Genomic DNA, 15,866 nt, shown 5'->3' with positions numbered 1-15,866 from the left:
GGGCGTGCGTAAGTTTGGTGGCTCTCTTCCAAGTTTCCCGGGTTTGAAGGGGGTATTGAGTGGCTTAATGAGCACTGTACTCCCGGGTTACCTCACTCATAGAGGCTGCTCTCCATACATAATGGTGTCTCCCTCACTCCACTCGCCGCCATTCGGGGAAACGGGGCACGGGAGAGCGCTTCAGCACTGCCCCTGGTGGTGGATTTGTGGATGGGGGCGGGGTTCTCTAAGGATTAGAGAGCCGAAGGCAGAAGCCTGAGCATAGTGGTTCCATGGTGTAATGGTTAGCACTCTGGACTCTGAATCCAGCGATCCGAGTTCAAATCTCGGTGGAACCTGTATTCCTTTCACTTTTGGTTTGGCTTTTGTTTTTTACCCTGGGCACGATTTTATAATTCATGTACTTATTCACAAGGTGACTTTTGTACACCTGCGGGGTATATGTGTCCTTGAACTAAGTAGGGAGGGAATGTCACAAAACTCAGTTGCCTAGGAAGACCACATACATTTCCTTCAGTTCTGTACTTTGTTACCTCAGTTCAGTTCAGTTCAGTCGCTCAGTCGTGTCCGACTCTTTGCGACCCCATGAACTGCAGCACGCCAGGCCTCTCTGTCCATCACCAACTCCCGGAGTCTACCCAAACCCATGTTCATCGAGTCGGTGATGCCATCCAACCATCTCATCCTCTGTCGTCCCCTTCTCCTCCTGCCCCCAATCCTACCCAGCATTAGGGTCTTTTCCAATGAGTCAACCCTTCGCATGAGGTGGCCAAAGTATTGGAGTTTCAGCTTCAACATCAGACCCTCCAATGAACACCCAGGATTGATCTCTTTTAGGATGGATTGATTGGATCTCCTTGCAGTCCAAGGGACTCTCAAGAGTCTTCTCCAACACCACAGTTCAAAAGCATCAATTCTTCGGCCCTCAGCTTTCTTCACCATCCAACTCTCACATCCATACATGACCACTGGAAAAACCATAGCCCTGACTAGACGGACTTTTGTTGGCAAAGTAATGTCTCTGCTTTTAAATATGCTGTCTAGGTTGGCCATAACCTTCCTTCCAAGGAGTAAGCGTCTTTTAATTTCATGGCTGCAGTCACCATCTGCAGTGATTCTGGAGCCCAAAAAAGTAAAGTCTGACACTGTTTCCACTGTTTCCCCATCTATTTCCCATGGAGTGATGGGACCAGATGCCATGATCTTAGTTTTCTGAACGTTGAGCTTTAAGCCAACTTTTTCACTCTCCTCCTTCACCTTCATCAAGAGGCTCTTTAGTTCTTCCTCACTCTCTGCCATAAGGGTGGTGTCATCTGCATATCTGAGGTTATTGATATTTCTCCCGGCAATTTTGATTCCAGCTTGTGTTTCTTCCAGCCCAGCATTTCTCATGATGTACTCTCCGTATAAGTTAAATAAGCAGGGTGACAATATACAGCCTTGACATACTCCTTTTCCTATTTGGAACCAGTCTGTTGTTCCATGTCCAGTTCTAACTGCTGCTTCCTGACCTGCATACAGGTTTCTCAAGAGACAGGTCAGATGGTCTGGTATTCCCATCTCTTTCAGAATTTTCCACAGTTTATTGTGATCCACACAGTCAAAGGCTTTGGCATAGTCAATAAAGCAGAAATAGATGTTTTTCTGGAACTCTCTTGCTTTTTTGATGATCCAGCAGATATTGGCAATTTGATCTCTGGTTCCTCTGCCTTTTCTAAAACCAGCTTGAACATCTGGAAGTTGACGGTTCACGTATTGCTGAAGCCTGGCTTGGAGAATTTTGAGCAGTACTTTACTTGCATGTGAGATGAGTGAAATTGTGCGGTAGTTTGAGCCTTCTTTGGCATTGCCTTTCTTTGGGATTGGAATGAAAACTGACCTTTTCCAGTCCTGTGGCCACTGCTGAGTTTTCCAAATTTGCTGGCATATCGAGTGCAGCACTTTCACAGCATCACCTTTGAGGATTTGAAATAGCTCAACTGGAATTCCATCACCTCCACTAGCTTTGTTTGTAGTGATGCTTTCCAAGGCCCACTTGACTTCACATTCCAGGATGTCTGGCTCTAGGTGAGTGATCACACCATCGTGATTATCTGAGTCATGAAGATCTTTTTTGTACAGTTCTTCTGTGTATTCTTGCCAGCTCTTCTTAATATCTTCTGCTTCTGTTAGGTCCATACCATTTCTGTCCTTTATCGAGCCTATCTTTGCATGAAATGTTCCTTTGGTATCTCTAATTTTCTTGAAGAGATCTCTAGTCTTTCCCAATCTGTTGTTTTCCTCTATTTCTTTGCATTGATCGCTGAGGAAGGCTTTCTTATCTCTCCTTGCTATTCTTTGGAACTCTGCATTCAGATGGGAATATCTTTCCTTTGCTCCTTTGCTTTTTGCTTCTCTTCTCTTCCCAGCTATCTGTAAGGCCTCCTCAGACAGCCATTTTGCTTTTTTGCATTTCTTTTCCATGGGGATTTTCTTGATCCCTGTCTCCTGTACAATGTCACGAACCTCTGTCCATAGTTCATCAGGCACTCTGTCTATCAGGTCTAGTCCCTTAAATCTATTTGTCACTTCCACTGTATACTCATAAGGGATTTGATCTAGGTCATACCTAAATGGTCTAGTGGTTTTCCCTACTTTCTTCAATTTAAGTCTGAATTTGGCAATAAGCAGTTCATGATCTGAGCCACAGTCTGCTCCTGGTCTTGTTTTTGCTGACTGTATAGAGCTTCTCCATCTTTGGCTGCAAAGAATATAATCAATCTGATTTCGGGGTTGACCATCTGGTGATGTCCATGTGTAGAGTCTTCTCTTGTGTTGTTGGAATAGGGTGTTTGCTATTACCAGTGCATTCTCGTGGCAAAACTCTATTAGCCTTTGCCCTGCTTCATTCTGTACTCCAAGGCCAAACTTGCCTGTTACGCCAGGTGTTTCTTGACTTCCTACTTTTGCATTCCAGTCCCCTATAATGAAAAGGACATCTTTTTTGGGTGTTAGTTCTAGAAGGTCTTGTAGGTCTTCATAGAACCGTTCAACTTCAGCTGCTTCGGCGTTACTGGTCGGGGCATAGACTTGGATTACCGTGATATTGAATGGTTTTCCTTGGAAACGAACAGAGATCATTCTGTCGTTTTTGAGATTGCATCCAAGTACTGCATTTTGGACTCTTTTGTTGACCATGATGGCTACTCCATTTCTTCTAAGGGATTCTTGCCCACAGTAGTAGATATAATGGTCATCTGAGTTAAATTCACCCATTCCAGTCCATCTTAGTTCACTAATTCCTAGAATGTCGACGTTCACTCTTGCCATCTCCTGTTTGACCACTTCCAGTTTGCCTTGATTCATGGACCTAACATTCCAGGTTCCTATGCAATATTGCTCTTTACAGCATCGGACTTTACGTCTATCACCAGTCACATCCACAGTTGGGTATCGTTTTTGCTTTGGCTCCATTCAATCATTCTTTCTGGAGTTATTTCTCCACTGATCTCCATTAGCATATTGGGCACCTACTGACCTGGCGAGTTCATCTTTCAGTGTCCTATTCTTTTGCCTTTTCATACTGTTCATGAGGTTCTCAAGGCAAGAATACTGAAGTGGTTTGCCATGTCCTTCTCCAGTGGACCACTTCCTGTCAGACCTCTCCACCATGACCCATCCGTCTTGGGTGGCCCCACACGTCATGGCTTAGTTTCATTGAGATAGACAAGGCTGTGGTCCGTGTGATCAGATTAGCTAGTTTTCTGTAATTTTAGTTTTAGTGTGTCTGCCCTCTGATGCCCTCTCGCAACACTTACCGTCTTACTTGGGTTTCTCTTACCTTTGTTACCTAGGTGTCTCCTAAGTATCCTTTACACTTCACCCATTTTGGTTTTTTAACCTCAGCCATCTTCGAAAGCTTCCATGAAAAGTTGATTACTTTTGCTAGAATTTTCAACCTCCAACTTCATATGAGGGCAGGCACTTTTCACTCCTTCTCTCCCGAAATCTCTCAAACCGTCTCCAGATGTATTCACAGAACCTCGCCCAACCTCCTCATCAAGATTCATCAAGAACTTCTTGAACCCTATTTGTCATCCTTTAAGCTGAACCTGGTTACATAATTATTTTCTTTAACATGCAGAGCAAAGGATGACAATTTCCATTTTTGCAGAAATGTGGATGGGGAGATTCAAGTGATTTGCCAAAGATCATACAGCAGGGCCTCCCTATATGTGCAGCGACTTAATATGGCTCAGTGGTAAAGAATCTGCCTACCGATGCAGGATACTCTGGTTTGATCCCATCCCCTGAAGGAGGAAGTGGCAACCCACTCCTGAAAAATCCCATGGACAAAGGAGCCTGGTGGGCTATCCAGTCCACGGGGTCCCAAAGAGTGGGACACAACTGAGTACACAAGCACTATATTTATGCCAAAAAGCTTTTCCCATTTATTGTCAAATCTTACTACACCTATGCACAATTTAGAGTTTTGATCAAGGGTGCCTGTAGTAAGTAGAATAAAGGCTCTCCCAAAATGTCCATGTCCCAATCCTTGGGACCTGCGAATATACTAGATTATGTGGCAAAGGGGAATTAAGGTTGCAGATAGAATTAAGGTTGCAAATCAACTGACTTTAAAATAGGATAATTATCCTGGAGTCTCCATGTGGGCCAAATGTCCTCTCAAGTGTCCTTAAAAGTGGAAAAGGGAGGTCAGAGGGTTGTGGTGTGAGAAGGTCTCAACTGGCCCTTTTAGCTTTGAACATGAAGAAAGGGGGCCAGGAGCCTAGGAATGCAGAGGCTTATAGAAGATGGAAAAGGCAAAATATAAATAAGAGGAGATGGAAAAGGCAAGGAAACTGAGTCTTCCCTAAGGCCACCAGAAAGAACACAGCCCGGCTGATACCTTGATTTTAGCCCAGTGATACCCACGTCAGACTTCAGACCTATAGTACTATAAAATAATAAATTTCTGTAGTTTTAAGTCACCAACATTGTGGTAATTTGTTACAGCAGCAATAGAAAACTAACACAGTGCCATTTTCAGTGCTTTCCAAATCAGTATATAGCAACAGAAGGTTTACTAAAGGATCAATACCAGTTCTGAAGGAGTAATTAATGAGCATTCTGGCAACAAATGCCATAGTGCAGAGGGACTGAGATAATTAGGAAGAACTCCCTGGGGACTTCCCTGGCAGTCCAGTGGCTGAGATTCTAAGCTCCCAGTTCGGGGACCTGGGTTGGATCCCTGGTCAGAGAACTAGATCCTACAGGCCGCAACTAGGAGCTCACATGCCAAAACTTAAGATCCGAATGCCATAAGGTAGACTGAAGATCCCAGGTGCCACAACAAAGACCAGGCGATCTGGTGCAGTCAATAAACAGTAAAAACAAACAAACAAAAAAAGAACTACTTGGAAGAGGAGGAGCTAGCATTGACTCCTGAAGAAAGAAGCAAGTAAGGAAGCTCATTTGGGGAAGTGGAGAAGATTAGATGATAAGAGCATGTTAAGTAAGGCCCTTAATGCCAGAGAAATAATCATGAACTTTTTCCCTTAAGTCATTATTTCTCAGTGTGCATCCTGAGAAGGTCAATAGTATTCCTCAAAGGAATGATTTCATGCTCAAATGGATTGAAATCCACTGTACACTGTCCCTCCTGCCTTAGAAGTTCCCCTAGTACACTGGTGTTTTAAAGTCTAAATATCCCACTCTGAAGAAAAAAAATTTTAACTGTATTCAGTTCAGTTCAGTTCAGTTGCTCAGTTGTGTCCGATTCTTTGCGATCCCATGAACCATTGCATGCCAGGCCTCCCTGTCCATCACCAACTCCCAGAGTCCACCCAAACTCATGTCCATTGAGTCGGTGATGCCATCCAACCATCTCATCCTCCATCGTCCCCTTCTCCTCCTGCCCTCAATCTTTCCCAGCATCAGGGTCTTTTCAAATGAGTCAGCTCTTCGCATCAGGTGGCCAAAGTATTGGAGTTTCAGCTTCAACATCAGTCCTTCCAATGAACACCCAGGACTGATCTCCTTTAGGATGGACTGGTTGGATCTCCTTGCAGTCCAAGGGACTCTCAAGAGTTTTCTCCAACACCACAGTTCAAAAGCATCAATCCTTCGGTGCTCAGTTTTCTTCACCGTCCAACTCTCACATCCATACATGACTACTGGACAAACCATAGCCTTGACTAGACAGACCTTTGTTGACAAAGTAATGTCTCTGCTTTTTAATATGCCGTCTAGGTTGGTCATAACTTTCCTTCCAAGGAGTAAGTGTCTTAATTTCATGGCTGCAGTCACCATCTGCGGTGATTTTGGAGACCCCAAAAAATAAAGTCAGCCACTGTTTCCACTGTTTTCCCATCTATTTGCCATGAAGTGATGGGACTGGATGCCATGATCTTAGTTTTCTGAATGTCGAGCTTCAAGCCAACTTTTTCACTCTCCTCTTTCACTTTCATCAAGAGGCTCTTTAGTTCTTCTTCACTTTTAACTGTATGAAACAGAGCATTTCTCAGATTCACCTGTGGACAAAAAAAGAACAGAGTTATCATTCATCACTCATTTACACAAGGATTAAATCACAACCCATTGCAGTCACCCACAGTGCAAGAGTGCATCCTGAGGAGAATTTAAGATGAAAAAAACTGGATAAGGCATTCTGTGCTTTGGATAAACAGCCCCTAGATAGTTAAGATGCTTAAAATAGTTAAGCATAGTTAAGTTTTTTCCCATACAGAAGTTTTAACTTTCTATTTACTCAAGTTTTTCACAGTCCTTTGGTGTCTAAATGTTGCATTTCACATTATAAAGCTTCCTCTCCACACAAGATTTTTTCAAAAAATGTATTTCTTCAAATATTTTTAAAACTTTTTTCTCCATCTGAATTTTATGTGAATTGAGGGTGAAGTAGGGATCTAAATTAGTTATTTCCAAATGGATAGCCGATTGTTTCAACATCATTATTTGAAAAATCTTTTTTCCCACTGTTACAAATGTCTAATTTATTATAAATAAATTTCATACATATAAATAAGTCTATTCTTTAATCTTCATAATATACCTCTGACAGCCAGAGAGGAACACTGCTCAGATGTCCCTTCAAGAAAGAGTCTGTTGGGGACTTCCCTGTGGTCCAGTGGCTAAGACTCCATGCTCACAATGCATGGGGCTCAGGTTCAATCCCTGGTCAGAGAATTAGATCCCACATGCCACAACTAGGAGTACACATACCACAACTAGAGATCCTGCTTGCCACAACTAAGACCCAGTTCAACCAAATAAATAAAAATAAATATTAAGAAATAGTCTGTTGTGAGAAGTGTAGTTACCTGATGATCTCCAGTTGCCACACCTCCAAGGCCCACACTCCCTCTGGACTGTTCCCGGACAAGGACAGCACTGTAGGGATACTAGAACTGGACCAGTTCTGTCCAAAATGGGACTCTTGTAATGGGCAGTCTTTCTCTAGATCTCTCCATTGCACTGACTGAGATTTTCTCAGAATTGCATTATAGTCCGAGGTTCTTCCTATCCAATCCTTCTTCTTTCTCACTCTCCTTGCATAGGTATTGAACCTAAATTGTGGTCTGAATGCCCTACTTCTCCCTTTTGTCTTACCCCCGCAAATGAATTCTTGTGCTTCTAATTCACCGAGTCACCTTCCAGAGGACCTGATCCCGATACAGTCCCATTGGTCAGCTTTTCTCTTCTTATGCCAATATCACATTGCTATATCACGACTTTGCAGTCTATTTTGATGTTTCAATGTGGATTTTTGTTTTTGTTTTTTGGCTGCACTGGGTCTTCGTTGCTGTGCAGGCTTTTTCTCTAGTTGCGGTGAGCAGGGGCGACTCTTCACTGCAGTGCTCAGGCTTCTCATTGCCATGGCTTCTCTTGTTGCAGAGCACAGGCTCTAGGCGCGGGAACTCAGTAATTGCGGCTCACAGGCTTAGTTGCTCTGTTGGGGTTTTGATTAGGGTTTCACTACTGATAATTAAAAACACCTTTTTCAGAAATGAAAGAATTTACACAGGATATCCAAAGATATGAGATTCTGCCTATAATGATGCAAAAGAGGGAGATCTAAGGCTTAATAACTGGAAGAATGATCAATAGAAAGGGGGAAAGGATAAAAAACAGAAACAGAGCAAAAATGTTGACATTCATTTCAGGCATGTCTAATTTTAACAGCTGGTAAGAAAACCAAAAGGAAGTACCCAGTAAGGAGCCTGGAAATATAGATTCAGAAATGTCTTGGCCCTAGAATATATGGAAGAAGCAAATTCTGGGATATATCTCATCTTCCACAGCCTGGGAACAGCTCTAAATGATTGTTGAAAACAAACTGGGAACTGATAGGCCTGTGTTTAAACTCCAGCTCAGCCATTCACTTGTTGTACCACTTTTAATAATTTACCTAATCCTGCTAAAGCTTGGTTCCTTGTCTGCAAACAAATGTGATTGAAATAGTATAAGTAGAGCTTGCACTGTACTTAGCATATAGCAAATGTTCATTAATGTACTGGGTCTCAATTGGGGTCAGTTTTGACCCCAGGAAATTTGAATATCTGGAGACCATTTTGGTGTATACTTGGGAAGCACCACTGGCATCCAGTGGGTAGAAACATTCTATAATAGATAGGACGTCTCCCTCATGACAAAGAATTATCTGGCCCAAAATATCAATAGTGCCAAGGTTGAGAATCATTAGTTAATTATAAGGATTATCCAGAGGCCAGGCCAAGACCTATTATGGGAAAAGGGCAGGATGCAGTGAGCATCACCTCTCCATCCTGCCTCATTTTCGAAAAGTTGAACATATCCCTCAAACATCAGGAAGGATGTCCAAGACAGACATACCTTTCTTCATAAAGCAGAGCCCAGGGACCCACCAACCTGATACAAAACACTTCCTTATGAGGAGCCTATTTGTTAAGTAAACAGATCTCAGTTTTCTATTTCTTGACCCAAAAGGATTTTTACAGTGTCATTCACTTTGTAACTACTTGTTAAACCCTACATATCAGTTTTATGCACATTTTTGTAATGACATTAGGTTTGCTTCACCATAAAAAGAATTTTTTGAGAGATAAAAGTAAACAGACCTTTCAGTTTTGTTGATTTTTGCTATGGTCTCTTTCGTTTCTTTTGCATTTATTTCTGCCCTAATTTTTAAGATTTCTTTCCTTCTACTGACCCTGGGGTTCTTCATTTCTTCCTTCTCTAGTTGCTATAGGTGTAGAGTTAGTTGATTTATTTGATTTTTTTCTTGTTTCTTGAGGTACGCCTGTATTGCTATGAACCTTCCCCTTAGTATTGCTTTTACAGTGTCCCATAGGTTTTGGGTTGTTGTGTTTTCATTTTCATTTGTTTCTATGCATAATCTGATTTCTTTTTTGATTTCTTCTGTGATTTGTTGGTTATTCAGAAGCGTGTTGTTTAGCCTCCATATGTTGGAATTTTTAATAGTTTTTTTCCTGTAATTGAGGTCTAATCTTACTGCATTGTGGGAATAGAACTGCCATATGACCCAGCAATCCCACTGCTGGGCATATACACCGAGGAAACCAGAATTGAAAGAGACGCGTGTACCCCAGTGTTCATCGCAGCACTGTTTACAATAGCCAGGACATGGAAGCAACCTAGATGTCCATCAGCAGACGAATGGATAAGGAAGCTGTGGTACATATACACAATGGAATATTACTCAGCCATTAAAAAAAATACATTTGAATCGGTTCTACTGAGATGGATGAAACTGGAGCCCATTATACAGAGTGAAGTAAGCCAGAAAGAAAAACAACAATACAGTATACTAATGCATATATATGGAATTTGAAAGATGGTAACGATAACCCTATATGCGAGACAGAATAAGAGACACAGATGCATAGAACAATTTTATGGACTCTGAGGGAGAAGGTGAGGGTGGGATGTTCTGGGAGAATAGCATTGAAACATGTATATTATCATATGTGAAACAGAACACCATTCCATGTTCGATGCATGAGACAAATGCTCGGGGCCGGGGCAATGGGATGACCCAGAGGGATGGGATGGGGAGGGATGTGGGTGGGGGGTCCAGGAAGGGGAACACATGTAAACCCATGGCTGATTCATGTCAATGTATGGCAAAAACTATTACAATATTGTAAAGTAATTAGCCCCCAACTAAAATAAATAAATTTATAAAAAATAAATAAATAAATAAATAAAACTAATAAAAAAAAAAAGAAGCAGAAGACAGTATATAACCTAAAAAAAAAAAAAAAAAGTAAACAGACCTAATGAAGTGATGAGATTTGTTTTCTGTGCTTTTTGTCTTTTCTACTGAGTATATTGTAAGGTAACAGATTGTATACAAAACCAGAAAATTCTCAACTTTGATTCTGATTATAGTCACTAGAGCACCAACTAGTCTTAAAGAAAGAAATAATTTTAAAATATTTATTTATAAACATGTATTCTATATATAAATATATATAGAGAGAATACATGTATATTACAAATGGCTTATTATTTATAACCAAATGCTATGTAGCTCAGCATAGATTTTTTTTTCCATATCATGAAATCTGAATTAGAATAACTTCTAACTTTTATTTTAACAGTTTACTCTTCACATATTCTTAGCCTTTTAGGTTTGGTACTCATAGATTATAAATCATATGGCACAATCATTTTTCAAAAATCAAAAGGAAGGACACCAAGAGAGTGAAAAGATAACCTGTAAGAATGAAGAAAATACTTACAAATCAAATATATGATAAATGATTAATATCCAGAATATATAAAGAACTCTGACAACTCAACAATAACAAAGTAACAACAACAAAGAAACAACCAAAGTCAAAAATGGGCAAAGGACTTCAATAAACATTTTCCCAAAGAAGATTTATGAACCACCAATAAGCCCGTGAGAAGATGCTGAACATCATTAGTCATTAGGGAAATGCAAATCAAAACCACATGAGATACCACTTCACACTCATAAGGATGGCTTTTACTAAGAAACAAAACAAAATGAAACAGAAAAAAGAAGTGTTGGAGAGGATGTAAAGCAATTCAAAACCTATACATTGCTGATGAGAATGTAAAATACTACAGACTCTGTGTCAAACACTTTAGTGGTTCTTTTAACAATTACACTTACAATTAGTATATTATACAGCAGTTCTACTTCAAAGAAGTGAAAGCAGAGACTGAAACAGATACACTTACACCAACATTCACAGCATGGCCGAAAGGTGGAAACAACACAAGTTGCATCACAGAGGAATGGATAAGCAGAATGTGTTTTATACTAACAATGGAATATTATTCAACCTTAATAAGGAATGAAATTCTGATACATGCTACAACATGAATGAATCTTGCAAACAGTATGCTAAGTGAAATAAGCCAGGAGCGAAAGGACAAATCCTGTCTGATTCCACTTATATGAGATACCTAGATTGAGTAAATTCTTAAAAGTGGTGGTAGTGGTCAAGAATCCGCATTTCAACGCAGGAGATGTAAGAGACCTGGGTTCGATCCTGGGTCGGGGAGATCCACTGGAGGAGGGCATCGCAACCCACTTCAGTATTCTTGCCTGGAGAATCCCATGGACAGAAGAGCCTGGGAGGCCACGCTCCATAGGGTCAGACACAACTGAAGCAACTTTAGCACAGCACAGCACAGAAAGGGAATAGGGAGTTTTTGTCTACTAGGTACAGTTTCCATTTGGGATGATGAAAAAGTCCTAGAAATGAATAGTGATGATAATTATAAAATTATCATAAAGGTACTTAATGCCACTGAACCATTTAAAATGGTTAAAATGGTAAATTTTATGTTACGTATATTTATTTACTTGGCTGCGATGGTTCTTGGTTGCGACGTGAGGGATCTTCATTGCGTCATGTGAGATCTTAGTTCCCAGATCAGTATTGAACCTGGTACCCTGCATTGCAAGGCAGATTCTTAACCATCAGACCACCAGGGAAATCCCTATTACATGTATTTTAACACATACATAAAACTAAAAGGAGTTGGATCTCAGTTTTAAAAAAATGGACAGAAACAGGAAACAGAAGGTCAAAATAAAAGGAAAGATAGTTGTAGAAAACGGATGTCAGGGGATGGGGAATGCTACTATGAATTCCTCAGTCTTCCCAGGAACTGTCTTGCTGAGGCTGTGTGCCTTTTCCTGACAGCCTCCCAGAATTCCTGTGGGCTAGCTGCTTTCTAGCCGCTAGAAAGTTAGCTTGTTCATCCTCATCCACACCCAACCCAGAAATTCCACCATGGCAGAGAAATTTCTTTGAATAAATACCAATTACCAGCCCCTTTTCATCCTCACACTCCTACCCTATGCCTATTGTGTGTTTACTACTGCAGCTCAGAAGAGTGAATTTGCTTTGGCATTGTGGAACTCCATCAAGTCTATGGAATCTCCCATGTGAATAAGAGCCATGCTCGCTCAAAAGAAAAGAAAAACCTAGCTGACCACCAGAGTCTCATTTTTGTTTCTCCAAAAAAAAGCTAGGAAAAAAGCTAGGACTTTTAGTAATTTAAAAATAAAAAAATTGCAATACTAAATTGGTCAGGGTTACCAAAAAAGAAGATAAAAGTGGCCCTTTTAGAACAGAGGGATAATTACTATATGACCTAGTCAATCCACTCCTAGGTATTTATCTAAAAGTTGTGAAAGCATATATACATGTTAAAAGTTGTATGTGAATGTTTGTAGCAGACTTATTTGTAATAGCAAAAACTGGAAAGAGCCCAAATGTCCATTAACAAGTGAACAGACAGGTAAATTTTGGTACAGTATATCCACACAGTGGAATACTATTTGGCAATAAAAAAGGAACAAACTGCTGATACATACAACAAGCTGGATGAATCTCAAAATTATCATGCTGAGTGAAAGAAGCCAGAGAAAAGAAGAGTGCATAATGTATGACTCCATTTATACAAAATTCTATAAAATGCAAACTAACCAAAGAGTAGAGAAGGGAGAGAGGGATTAAAAGAGAAGAGGACATTTGAGGGGATAACAAATACATCTATTATCTCGATAGTGGTGATGGTTTCAACAGGGGTATACAAACATCATAATTCATCAGATTTCACACTTCATACATGGAGTTTATTGTTTTGTAAAAAGAAACAACAGGAAAGCAGGAAAGAAGGCAAAAGTTTCTCCCTCATCTCTAATATTCTTTTTTTTTTTTTTTGAATAGTCTACTTCTTAGTACAAATAGATTCTTTTTTTCCTCAAAACTTTAAACTTTTTATTTTGTATTGGGGTATAGCCGATTAACAATGTTGTGGTAAATTCAGGTGAACAGCAAAGGGACTCAGCCATACATATATAAGTATTCAATATTCTTGAAAGCAAGGTTGGAATACCCAGATGCCACACACACACACACACACACACACATACACACACAAAATCCTTGCTGCTCTCACAGTCACTAATCACTAGTCAACAGCATATTTCCTTTACAGTATCTCTGAGATGTATCCGTTCCCATTCTTAGCCACTGGCCCACGCTAAGCCCTCCACCACTATTGTTAAGTTACAACCTATTCTTACCCTCCATCCAACATGCAGGTGGCTGCCAGAATAATCTTGACAAAGGACATCTCCAACTCCCGTTATTCAGAGTCATCACAGAACAGTTATAGACGTACATCCATGCCTGAACACAAAGTAAAAAAAAGACATTAGTAGTGGTTATCTATGGAGAGAAGGTGATTTTTATTTTCTCTCTTTTACAGTAGTTTTTTTTTAAGTGAAAATATCCTTATTGGTTTTACTTGTTACAAAAAGAGTGAATACTCGCTGTAAAATATTCAAATAATATGAACAATATGAAAGTATAGTAAGATTAGAAAATGAAATTTGTTTCCTCCTTGTGATCAACATTGTGGTTTCATCACCAACATCCACTCTACGCCTTCCATTCAGGAAGCAGCCAGGCAGTTTGGATGGGATTATCTCCACTCACAGCTTTGGAAATAGCTTCTGGAATGGTCTAAACCAGTAATTCTTAACTCTAACATCCAAACCCTTATATTATAACAAGCATTTCATAACACTGCCTTACCATCCTAACTTGTAAAATCAATAGATCATGTACTGTGGTATACTTTCTATTATGACATAATGCTATAATATAAAGGAGAAATAAGAGGAAAATAATACCTTATGAATGTTATGTATTTCAATATGGAAATGCTTGGGCACAACTCTAATAGAAGATATAATGAAGTAGTTAGATGTTTGTACCTAATGGCAGAATCACCATTTGTTGGACAGGTTTTGAGAACTATGTGTCAGGCACTGGCTTAAATTTATGGGGCAAACAAACAGAAATCCCTTTTCATGGAGCTTACATTCTAACAGGGTAGTGGGATACAAACAACAAACAACTGGCATAATACAACAGAACACATAAGTAAATTATATATTACATTGTAAGATGATAAGTATTACTGGGGTAAAAAGTAGAACAGGGTAAGGAAAAACCAGCATTCAGAACAATAGGGAAGTAGGTAATGAGTTGCAATTTAAAGTAGTGGTCAAGACTACTACCCAGACCGTAACATTCAGTTTGAAGGAGGTAAGGGAATGAATCATGAATGATACTTCTAGGGGGAAGTATCCAAGCAGAGGGAATAGCCATGCAAATGATCAAAGGCGGAAGCCTGCGTGGTGAATATATGGGCTGTAAGTAGCCAGTGAGGTGGCCTGAAGAGAGTAGTAGGAGAAAAAGCAGAAGTAGGAGATAGGTCAGAGAGGAAACGGAACCACATCTCCCAGCGCCTCAAAGGACATTGTAAAGCTTGCACTCTGAGTAAAATGATGCAACATTAGAAGGTTGAGAAGCAAGGAATGACATGCTTTGACCCACCTTTTATTAACAAAAGGAAAAATATCGCTACTCTGTTGAGAATGGATTGGAAGACCAGCTGGAGAGGTTGTCATAAGAATCCAGGTGAGAAGTGAAAGCGACAGCTACAAACGCAGACTAAGATTCAGTAGAGTATTTCATCTGAGATGTCATGGATTGTAGAATACATCCTGGCTTCAGAAATAAAATATGCAATGTGAATTGCATTATGCAGTGTGAACTGCAATATTCAGAAGTGGTGTCAGCTGTTCAAAACATGATTTTCTGAAGTAATGAACAACTCTTGGTTAAGTTCCAAATGAAACAAAATACTATTTTCTCTCAATTTACCCATAATTCTCCCATCTTAAAATTCAATTCATATTAAGACCATAAACAAGTAGTTCATGTTCATATATAAAATGGAGTTAGGGTCTAGGTTCAAATTATTATAAACATGTTTTTAAAATCTACATTAATGTCAAACAGGACATTAAAAGCCATGCAAGATAAGGGTAAAATCTGTATGTTGGACTGTTCCATACATTATGAGACCCTTGAGAGTCCCTTGGACTGCAAGGAAATCAAACCAAATCAAAGGAAATTGCTCCTGAATATTCATTTGAAAGACTTTGCTGAAGCTGAAGCTCCAATCCTTTGGCCACCTAATTCGAAGTGCCGACTCATTAGAAAAGACCCTGATGCCGGGAAAGATTGAAGAGGAGACAGGGATGACAGAGGATGAGATGGTTGGATGGCATCACCGACTCAATGGACATGAATTTAAGCAAGCTCTGGGAGTTGGTGATGGACAGAGGAGCTGGTGGACTACAGCCCATGGGGTAGCAAAGAGTCAGACACAACTTAGCGACTGAAAAACAATATACATTATGAAAAATCTATTATCTTTGGCCCATATTCTAAATACTCAATCACTGTGACAACCAAAATTGCTCCCAAAATTTACCAAGAGGTCCCTAGGATGATTCA

The 15,866-nt window shown here is 40.0% G+C and overlaps 1 long non-coding RNA gene and 1 other non-coding gene across 2 annotated transcripts in view; one reads left to right on the top strand and one right to left on the bottom strand.

The window, feature by feature from the left end:
- Positions 1-266: 266 nt before the first annotated feature.
- Positions 267-338, top strand: TRNAQ-CUG (transfer RNA glutamine (anticodon CUG)). The gene has a single exon. It is a non-coding gene; the product is annotated as a tRNA-Gln (tRNA).
- A 4,068-nt stretch (positions 339-4,406) lies between these two features.
- LOC145514866 (uncharacterized) overlaps positions 4,407-15,866 on the bottom strand; it is a 36,460-nt gene continuing 25,000 nt past the window's right edge. The window contains exons 5-6 of the long non-coding RNA XR_014060517.1: positions 13,577-13,682; positions 4,407-6,512 (exon numbers count right to left, since the gene is read on the bottom strand). This is a non-coding gene — a long non-coding RNA (uncharacterized LOC145514866). The remainder of the gene's footprint in view (positions 6,513-13,576; positions 13,683-15,866) is intronic.

Source organism: Giraffa tippelskirchi, chromosome 7, assembly GCF_054371585.1.
Source record: "Giraffa tippelskirchi isolate mGirTip1 chromosome 7, T2T-mGirTip1v1.2.pri, whole genome shotgun sequence".
NCBI lineage: Eukaryota > Metazoa > Chordata > Mammalia > Artiodactyla > Giraffidae > Giraffa > Giraffa tippelskirchi.
Note: the sequence above shows the minus strand (reverse complement) of the source record. Positions and strands in the feature narration are given on the sequence as shown.